We start from the raw sequence: 11,519 nt of genomic DNA, 5'->3' as shown, positions 1-11,519 counted from the left end.
CATTAATGCCCTACACTAAGCAAGTATAATTCAGCACTGCCCTCTCTTTTATTAGTACCCGTTTTAATCATTTTTGTCAAATGTTATATCATTTTGGCGCTGTATATAAATTACCCACTTATTTTACCTTTCACATAAATGGAAATTATTTCAGCTTTTACATTTTTTTGCAGGATGATATTATGTTTGTTTTGTGTTCTTATACATATCCACAATATTGCTACCGCTGCAAGATAGGAAAAATATTGAGTCCAATATTAATAGGATTATATCACAGTTAACATACCTAATAATAAGATATTACTATCATATTAGATCTTCACCTATCAGGACTTGTTCTAAAATAGTGACAGCCCGTTCAACCAATAACGAAGAGCTACACCCCTTTTTGCTTACCAATGAACGGTCTATAAATAACGGTCAAGATGGCGGCGACTCCGCCTTTGATAAGGCCTAAGAGCAAAACATGTCAGGGGGAGTGGGAATCATTGGGTTCCTATTTTAATGAGCAATAGTAGTGTGACTCTTAAAGGGACACTAAATCCCACATTTTTCTTTCATGATTCAGGTAGAGAATACAATTTTAAACAACATTCCAATTTACTTCTATTATCTAATTTGCTTCATTATTCATATATCCTTTGCTGAAAACTAGCAATGCACATGGGTGAGCCAATCACACGAGGCATCTATGTGCAGCCACCATTCAGCAGCTACTCAGCCTATCTAGATATGCTTTTCAACAAAGGATACCAAGAGAATGAAGCAAATTATATAATAGAAGTAAATTAGAAAGTTGTTTAAAATTGCATGCGCTTTTTAAATCATGAAAGAAAAAATTTGGGTTTCATGTCCCTTTAACTGTAATAATTCATGTTACTTAGCCGATAGGGGTATATGCTGGTTCATAAAACTGTCCGATGCTGCAACACAGTGCAACCTGATAGTTAACATGGGGCTCAGTTTGGAAGATGCAGACGTTACAGAGTTCCCACCAGTACGTAGAGCCAATAACTTTTTAAAGTAACGATACGATTGTCAGTTGAGTATCTTACTTGTTATTATTACATTTATTGGCTTTCTGGTACGACTATAGCATTACGCTAACTGTTGCGATACTATCAATCCAAACTGAATACAATTTGATACAGTTTATATTAAATTTTCCCAACTGTTGCCACATAGATATGAGTGGGCCTAAGTAACAGGGATATTGAAACTATTATTGTTTCCAATTGTTATCTGTTGCTCTTCTCGATTTAACTGTTACTATTTGCAGCGTTCTACAGTGTTTTCTATAATTCATCACTAGCACGTATATTACTGCGGGAAATTTAACCCTGTGGTGGCTGTAAATCAACACTATGCCATATTAATATCAGGATTAATCTTGCTTAATATAATTGGCAGTAGTAATCTAAAGAATGATCAATATACAGAGAGTCCCTACTTTGTGTTTTTAATTGGGTTATTGTTTTAAAGGAAATAAAAGTTTTAACACACATCTTTAACGCACATCTTGAGCAAAGTTATCAATGTATACATTATCACAATATTCCAGTGTGACAATATGTTATGGAGTGCTATTCATGTACACACTTTCGGCTAGATTTAGAGTTCTGCGGCCAAAGGGGTGCGTTAGCTACGCGTGCTTTTTTTCCCCCGCACCTTTTAAATACCTGGTATTTAGAGTTCACAGAAGGGCTGCGTTAGGCTCCAAAAAAGGGAGCGTAGAGCATATTTACCGCCACTGCAACTCTAAATTCCAGCGGTGCTTACGGACGCGGCCAGCTTAAAAAACGTGCTTGTGCACGATTCCCCCATAGAAAACAATGGGGCCATTTGAGCTGAAAAAAAACCTAACACCTGCAAAAAAGCAGCGTTCAGCTCCTAACGCAGCCCCATTGTTTTCTATGGGGAAACACTTCCTATGTCTGCACCTAACACCCTAACATGAACCCCGAGTCTAAACACCCCTAGCCTTACACTTATTAACCCCTAATCTGCCGCCCCCGCTATTGCTGACACCTGCATATTTTTTTTAACCCCTAATCTGCCGCTCCTTACACCGCCGATACCTACATTATACCTATGTACCCCTAATCTGCTGCCCCTAACACCGCCGACCACTATATTATATTTATTAACCCCCTAATCTGCCGCCCCCAGCGTCACCGCCACCTACCTACACTTATTAACCCCTAATATGCCGACCGAACCGCACCGCCACTATAATAAATGTATTAACCCCTAATCCGCCTCACTCCCGCCTCAATAACCCTATAATAAATAGTATTAACCCCTAATCTGCCCTCCCTAACATCGCCGACACCTAACTTCAAACATTAACCCCTAATCTGCTGACTGGAGCTCACCGCTATTCTAATAAATGTATTAACCCCTAAAGCTAAGTCTAACCCTAACACTAACACCCCGCTAAGTTAAATATAATTTTTATCTAACGAAATAAATTAACTCTTATTAAATAAATTAATCCTATTTAAAACTAAATACTTACCTGTAAAATAAACCCTAATATAGCTACAATATAAACTATAATCATATTGTAGCTATTTTAGGATTAATATTTATTTAACAGGCAACTTTGTAATTATTTTAACCAGGTACAATAGCTATTAAATAGTTAATAACTATTTAATAGTTACCTTGTTAAAATAATTACAAAATTACCTGTAAAATAAATCCTAACCTAAGTTACAATTAAACCTAACACTACACTATCAAATAAATTAATTAAATAAAATACTTACAATTCAATCTAACACTACACTATCAATAAATTAATTAAATAAAATACCTACAAATAACTACAATTAAATAAACTAACTAAAGTACAAAAAATAAAAAAGAACTAAGTTACAAAAAATAAAAAAATATTTACAAACATTAGAAAAATATTACAACAATTTTAAACTAATTACACCTACTCTAAGCCCCCTAATAAAATAACAAAGACCCCCAAAATAAAAAAATGCCCTACCCTATTCTAAATGAAAAAAGTTCAAAGCTCTTTTACCTTACCAGCCCTGAAAAGGGCCATTTGCGGGGCATGCCCCAAATAATTCAGCTCTTTTGCCTGTAAAAAAAAACATACAATACCCCCCCCCCCAACATTACAACCCACCACCCACATACCCCAAATCTAACCCAAACCCCCCTTAAATAAACCTAACACTAAGCCCATGAAGATCTTCCTACCTTATCTTCACCATGCCAGGTTCACCGATCGCTCCAGGCTCCGAAATCTTCATCCAAGCCCAAGCGGGGGCTGGCGATCCATAATCCGGCTGAAATCTTCTATCAAGCGGCAGATGAAGAGGTCCAGAAGAGGCTCCAAAGTCTTCATCCTATCCGGGAAGAAGAGGAGATCCGGACCGGCAACCATCTTGATCCAAGCGGCATCTTCTATCTTCATCCGATGAGGAACGGCTCCATCTTGAAGACCTCCAGCGCGGATCAATCTTCTTCTTCCGACGTCCAACTGAAGAATGAAGGTTCCTTTAAGGGACGTCATCCAAGATGGTGTCCCTCGAATTCCGATTGGCTGATAGGATTCTATCAGCCAATCGGAATTACGGTTGGAAAATTCTGATTGATCCAATCAGCCAATCAGATTGAGCTCGCATTCTATTGGCTGTTCCGATTGGCTGATAGAATCCTATCAGCCAATCGGAATTCGAGGGACACCATCTTGGATGACGTCCCTTAAAGGAACCTTCATTCTTCAGTTGGACGTCGGAAGAAGAGGTTTGATCCGTGCTGGAGGTCTTCAAGATGGAGCCGTTCCTCATCGGATGAAGATAGAAGATGCCACTTGGATCAAGATGGTTGCCGGTCCAGATCTCCTCTTCTTCCCGGATAGGATGAAGACTTTGGAGCCTCTTCTGGACCTCTTCAGCCGCCGCTTGATAGAAGATTTCCGCCGGATTATGGATCGCCAGCCCCCGCTTGGGCTTGGATGAAGAGTTCGGAGCCTGGAGCGATCGGTGAACCTGGCATGGTGAAGATAAGGTTGGAAGATCTTCATGGGCTTAGTGTTAGGTTTATTTAAGGGGGGTTTGGGTTAGATTTGGGGTATGTGGGTGGTGGGTTGTAATGTTGGGGGGGGGTATTGTATGTTTTTTTTTACAGGCAAAAGAGCTGAATTATTTGGGGCATGCCCCGCAAATGGCCCTTTTCAGGGCTGGTAAGGTAAAAGAGCTTTGAACTTTTTTCATTTAGAATAGGGTAGGGCATTTTTTTATTTTGGGGGTCTTTGTTATTTTATTAGGGGGCTTAGAGTAGGTGTAATTAGTTTAAAATTGTTGTAATATTTTTCTAATGTTTGTAAATATTTTTTTATTTTTTGTAACTTAGTTCTTTTTTATTTTTTGTACTTTAGTTAGTTTATTTAATTGTAGTTATTTGTAGGTATTTTATTTAATTAATTTATTGATAGTGTAGTGTTTAATTGTAACTTAGGTTAGGATTTATTTTACAGGTAATTTTGTAATTATTTTTACTAGGTAGCTATTAAATAGTTATTAACTATTTAATAGCTATTGTACCTGGTTAAAATAAATACAAAGTTGCCTGTAAAATAAATATTAATCCTAAAATAGCTACAATATAATTATAATTTATATTGTAGCTATATTAGGGTTTATTTTACAGGTAAGTATTTAGCTTTAAATAGGATTAATTTATTTAATAAGAGTTAATTTATTTTGTTAGATTTAAATTATATTTAACTTAGGGGGGTGTTAGGGTTAAGGTTAGACTTAGCTTTAGGGGTTAATAAATGTATTATAGTAGCGGTGAGCTCCGGTCGGCAGATTAGCGGTTAATAATTGTAGGTTATTGGGGGCAGCAGATTAGGGGTTAATAAATCTAATATAGGGGTCGGCGGTGTTAGGGGCAGCAGATTAGGGGTTCATAGGGATAACGTAGGTGGCAGCGGTGTGCGGTCGGCAGATTAGGGGTTAAAAATTTTTAACAGAGTGGCGGCGATGTGGGGGGACCTCGGTTTAGGGGTACATAGGTAGTTTATGGGTGTTAGTGTACTTTAGAGCACAGTAGTTAAGAGCTTTATAAATCGGCGTTAGCCCAGAAAGCTCTTAACTACTGACTTTTTTCTGCGGCTGGAGTTTTGTTGTTAGATTTCTAGCGCTCACTTCAGCCACGACTCTAAATACCGGCGTTAGAAAGATCCCATTGAAAAGATAGGCTACGCAAATGGCGTAGGGGGATCTGCGGTATGGAAAAGTCGCGGCTGTAAAGTGAGCGTTAGACCCTTTCCTGACTGACTCCAAATACCAGAGGGCGGTAAAAACCAGCGTTAGGAGCCTCTAACACTGGTTTTGACGGCTACCGCCCAACTCTAAATCTAGCCGTTAGTTAGTGTGAGATCCACACTTTCTTAAGTATTGACAGCCTGCTGCAGATATACCTTGTGAATGAAAAATATGATGTAGTAACCTACCTCTCTGTTACTGATTAGCCATGTTCATGTAGAAAATTACAGTTACCACTAACCAACCTACCTGTTGCTTATTACCACTCTCTGTGTGCAAAATATTATATATTCACCTACCTAACTGCTGCTGATTAGCCCTGTATATGCAGAACATGATAGTCACCTGCCTAACCCTAACTGTTGCTGATTAGCCATGTCCATGCAGAAAATTGCACAGTTACCTACATAAATGCTGCACATTAACACTGTGTATCCACAATATCTATATGGACATGGCTAATCAGCAACAGCTGTGGTTAGGCAGGTGACTATGTCATGTTCTGCATTCACAGGGTTAATAAGCAGAAGGTAGGTAAGGGAATATATGAAATTCTATATACACAGTGGTAAATGTGCAGCAGGTATGTAGGTAGCTCGGCAATGTCCTGTTATATTCTGCATGCAAAGAGATGATCAGCAGTAGGAAGCTGCCTGTGTTATATTCTGCATGTAAAGAGCTTGTCAGCAGTAGGAAGCTGCCTGTGTTATATTCTGCATGTAAAGAGCTTGTCAGCAGTAGGAAGCTGCCTGTGTTATATTCTGCATATAAAGAGCTTGTCAGCAGTAGGAATCAGCCTGTGTTATATTCTACATGTAAAGAAATGTACAGCAGTAGGAACCTGCCTATGTTATATTCTGCTGCATGTAAAGAGCTTGTCATTGTCAGCAGTAGGAATCTGCCTGTGTTATATTCTGCATGTAAAGAGTTTGTCAGCAGTAGGCAGCTGCCTGTGTTATATTCTGCATGTAAAGAGCTTGTCAGCAGTAGGAAGCTACCTGTGTTATATTCTGTATGTAAAGAGCTTGTCAGCAGTAGGAAGCTGCCTATGTTATATTCTGCATATAAAGAGCTTGTCAACAGTAGGAAGCTGCCTATGTTATATTCTGCATGTAAAGAGCTTGTCAGCAGTAGGCATCTGCCTATGTTATATTCTGCATGCAAAGAGATGATCAGCAGTAGGCAGCTGCCTGTGTTATATTCTGGATGTAAAGAGTTTGTCAGCAGTAGAAAGCTGCCTATGTTATACTCTGCATGTAAAGAGCTTGTCAGCAATAGGAAGCTGCCTATGTTATATTCTGTATGCAAAGAGATGATCAGCAGTATGAATCTGCCTATGTTATATTCTGCATGTAAAGAGCTTGTCAGCAGTAGACAGCTGCCTGTGTTATATTCTGCATGTAAAGAGCTTGTCAGCAGTAGGAAGCTGCCTATGTTATATTCTGTATGCAAAGAGATAATCAACAGTAGGAAGCTGCCTTTGTTATATTCTGCATGTAAAGAGCTTGTCAGCAGTAGACAGCTGCCTGTGTTATATTCTGCATGTAAAGAGCTTGTCAGCAGTAGGAAGCTGCCTATGTTATATTCTGCATGTAAAGAGATGATCAGCAGTAGGCAGCTGCCAATGTTACAGTATATTCTGCATGTAAAGAGATAATCAGCAGTATGAAGCTGCCTATGTTATATTCTGCATGTAAAGAGATGACCGGCAGTAGGAAGCTGCCTATGTTATATTCTGCATGTAAGGAGATAATCAGCAATATTAAGCTGCCTATGTTATATTCTGCATATAAAGAGATTGTCAGCAGTAGGCAGCTGCCTGTGTTATATTCTGCACGTAAAGAGATAATCAGCAGTATTAAGCTGCCTATGTTATACTTTGCATGTAAAAAGCTTGTCAGCAGTAGGCATGCAAAGAGATGTTCAGGTGGTTAGGCAGGTGACTATGTCATGTTCTGCATTCACAGGGTTGATCAACAGAAGGTAGGTAAGGGAATATATAATATTCTATATACACAGTGGTAAATGTGCAGCAGGTATGTAGGTAGCCCGGCAATGTCCTGTTATATTCTGCATGCAAAGAGATGATCAGCAGTAGGAAGCTGTCTGTGTAATATTCTGCATGTAAAGAGCTTGTCAGCAGTACGAAGCTGCCTGTGTTATATTCTGCATGTAAAGAGCTTGTCAGCAGTAGAAATCTGCCTGTGTTATATGCTGCATGTAAAGAAATGTACAGCAGTAGGAAGCTGCCTATGTTATATTCTGCATGTAAGAGCTTGTCAGCAGTAGGAATCTGCCTGTGTAATATTCTGCATGTAAAGAAATGTACAGCAGTAGGCAGCTGCCTATGTTATATTCTGCATGTAAAGAGCTCGTCAGCAGTAGGAATCTGCCTCTGTTATATTCTGCATGTAAAGAGTTTGTCAGCAGTAGGAAGCTGCCTATGTTATATTCTGCATGTAAAGAGCTTGTCAGCAGTAGGAATTTGCCTGTGTTATATTCTGCATGCAAAGAGATGTTCAGCAGTAGGAAGCTGCCTGTGTTATATTCTACATGTAAAGAGCTTGTCAGCAGTAGGAAGCTGCCTGTGTTATATTCTACATGTAAAGAGCTTGTCAGCAGTAGGAAGCTGCCTGTGTTATATTCTGCATGTAAAGAGATGATCAGCAGTAGGCAGCTGCCTGTGTTATATTCTGCATGTAAAGAGCTTGTCAGCAGTAGGAAGCTGCCTATGTTATATTCTGCATGTATATAGATGATCAGCAGTAGTCAGCTGCCTATGTTATATTCTGCATGTAAACAGATAATCGGCAGTAGGAAACTGCCTATGTTATATTCTGCATGTAAAGAGATAATCAGCAGTAGGAAGCTGCCTATGTTATATTCTGCATTTAAACAGATAATCAGCAGTAGGAAGCTGCCTATGTTTTATTCTGCATGTAAAGAAATGATCAGCAGTAGGAAGCTTCACATATACATTTATACATGGATGGGCAATAGTAAAACCTCAATAAAAAATAATTGTTAAAAAGTATACAGATTGTCATTTTTTATTGCATATTGATATTATTTATATAAAAAACATTTTTTTAAAGTGCTGTCCAGTTGTCAGGTCGTGCAAAAATGTTTTGCTTAGAGCAGCAGCAGGTCCGCTCAGCTGTAAAAACAATTAGAGGGAACATTGAAAACAACCTAAAAGCGAGATCTACTTTAACCCTGCTCATTATGTATTGTTAAAGGGACAGTCTACACCAGAATTTTTATTGTTTTAAAAGATAGATAATCCCTTTATTACCCATTTCCCAGTTTTGCATAACTAACACAGTTATAATAATATACTTTTAACCTCTGTGATTATCTTGTATCTAAGCCTCTGCAAACTGCCCCTTTTTTCAGTTCTTTTGACAGACTTGCAGTCTAGCCAATCAGTGCCTGCTCCCAGATTACTTCACGTGCACGAGCACAGTGTTATCTATATGAAATATGTGAACTAACACCCTCTAGTGGTGAAAAACTGTTAAAATGCAATCTGAAAGAGGTGGGCTTCAAGGTCTAAGAAATTAGCATATGAACCTCCTAGGTTAAGCTTTCAACTAAGAATACCAAGAGAACAAAGCAAAATTGGTGATAAAAGTAAATTGGAAAATTGTTTAAAATTACATGCTCTATCTGAATCATGAAAGTTTATTTTGGCCTAGCTGTCCCTTTAAATGAGAAAAGGCAAAAAGCAAGAAAAGAGTTTTTTTTCTCCCCAGTGGCTAAACTTCTATGTGTCCAAGATCCGTCTCTCATCTAGCACTGCACACTGTAAAAAAATATTCAACAATCCATGTGAAGCTTATATAAAAATATATAATACTATCATTAAGAATGCACATAGGAATTTAAAGGGTCAGTAAACCTTAAAATTAATGTTATATAATTCTGCACATAGTGCAGAATTATATAACATTATATTAGCCAAACTTTCATAATATTCCCTTTTCATTTTTTAAAAAAAACGTCGTTTTACAGACCCGCTCTCTGCGCTCTGCTGAGCGGGTCTGCTTTTTTTACACAGCGCATCGGGCCAGCTGTATAGTCACAGCCCGGCCCGACCGCGCCATAAGATTAAGTGCAGCTCGCTCCTGTGACAGCGAGCTGCACTTAATCTTATGGTGTGGTCGGGCCGGGCTGTGACTATACAGCTGGCCCGATGCGCTGTGTAAAAAAAGCAGACCCGCTCAGCAGAGCGCAGAGAGCGGGTCTGTAAAACGGCGTTTTTTGTTAAAAATGAAAAGGGAATATTATGTGTTAGAAAGTTTGACTAATATAATGTTATATAATTCTGCACTATGTGCAGAATTATATAACATTAATTTTAAGGTTTACTGTCCCTTTAAGTACCTGACCATTAACAACCCTAAAGTTGCAACATTCTATCTTATCCCCAGAGTCCACAAGAACATTAATAGCTCACCTGGTAGACCAATAGTATCAGGAAATGAATGCCTCTCTGAGCATGCTAGTCAATACATAGATCAACGAATAAGGGAATTTGTTGTAGCACTTCCCGCCTTTGTAAAAAATACCATGGAGGTACTCCACAGATTGGAAAATATCTCAGTCATTGAAAATACCTGGCTAGTTACACCAATCTGGAGTCACTTTATACCTTAATTGAGCATTATTTGGGACTTAAAGCAGTACAGTTTTTTTCTTGAGGAAGGACCACAAGAAGATTCTGCACATGATATTTTTTATACTTTAACTACTTGAATTTGTTCTCAGGTATAACTTCTTTACCTTTGCCAATCAATTATATCTCCAAATATAAGGGACAGCCATGGGCACTGCTTGTGCACCCACCTATGCCAATCTATTCCTAGGATGGTGGGAAAGAAAAGTGGTATTTTCCGATACAAACACACAAGAAACTGATCAAATACCAATGTGGATTCGCTACATTAATGATATCCTTTTCTTATGGGAAGGCACCAAGGAAGATCTGGAATCATACCTATGTAAATTGAATGATAAAAATTTGAACATCAAATTAACGTATACCTATAGTGAAATAAAAACAGAATTTCTTGACCTTAACGTACTCAAAGATAAAGAAGGGAACATCTCAACAGAATTGTATAGAAAGACACTGCAACAAATAGTCTATTGTACCATAGCAGTGCCAACGCCCCTGTAGGTGAGTTCCTCAGAATTAGAAGAAATTGCAGTGATATTGGATATTTTCATCGACAAGCCAAGTGGAAAATAGACTCTTGGAAAGAGGTTATAGCAGGAGAAGTATTAAAAAAGCTAAATCCAGAGCTATGGATACTAACAGACAAAATGTGTCGAGCAAAAAGGAGAAAAAAAGAGATACTGAAACTAGGTTAATTCTCACGTACAATCCTCAGATCAATCAAATAACTTTATTTTATTAATGGTCCGGATTTAATATCAGTGGTAGGCAAAAAAGTACAAATTGGATACCAAAGAACTAAAAATATAAAAGACAAATTATCCAGTAGTCATTTTTATCCCCCCAAAAAACACCCTAACTGTTGCTGATTAGCCATGTCCATGCAGAGAATTGCACAGTTACCTACATACACGCTGCACATTAACACTGTGTATCCCCAATATCTATATGGACATGGTTAATCAGCAACAGCTGTGGTTAGGCAGGTGATTATGTCATGTTCTGCATACACAGGGTTAATCAGCAGAAGGTAGGTAGGGGAATATATGATATTCCATATCCACAGTGGTAAATGTGTAATGTGCAATGTCCTGTTATATTCTGCATGCAAAGAGATGATCAGCAGTAGGATGCTGCCTATGTTATATTCTGCATGTAAAGAGCTTGTCAGCAGTAGGATGCTGCCTATGTTATATTCTGCATGTAAAGAGCTTGTTAGCAGTAGGCAGCTGCCTATGTTATATTCTGCATGTAAAGAGCTTGTCAGCAGTAGGAAGCTACCTATGTTATATTCTGCATGTAAAGAGATGATCAGCAGTAGGAAGCTGCCTATGTTATATTCTGCATGTAAAGAGATGATCAGCAGTAGGAATCTGCCTGTGTTATATTCTGCATGTAAAAAGCTTGTCAGCAGTAGGAAGCTGCCTGTGTTATATTCTGCATGTAAGCGCTTGTCAGCAGTAGGCAGCTGCCTATGTTATATTCTGCATGTAAAGAGCTTGTCAGCAGTAGGCAGCTGCCTATGTTATATTCTGTATGTAAAG

This window comes from Bombina bombina, chromosome 1 (genome assembly GCF_027579735.1).
Source record: "Bombina bombina isolate aBomBom1 chromosome 1, aBomBom1.pri, whole genome shotgun sequence".
Classification (NCBI taxonomy): domain Eukaryota; kingdom Metazoa; phylum Chordata; class Amphibia; order Anura; family Bombinatoridae; genus Bombina; species Bombina bombina.
This window is presented reverse-complemented; position numbering follows the sequence as displayed.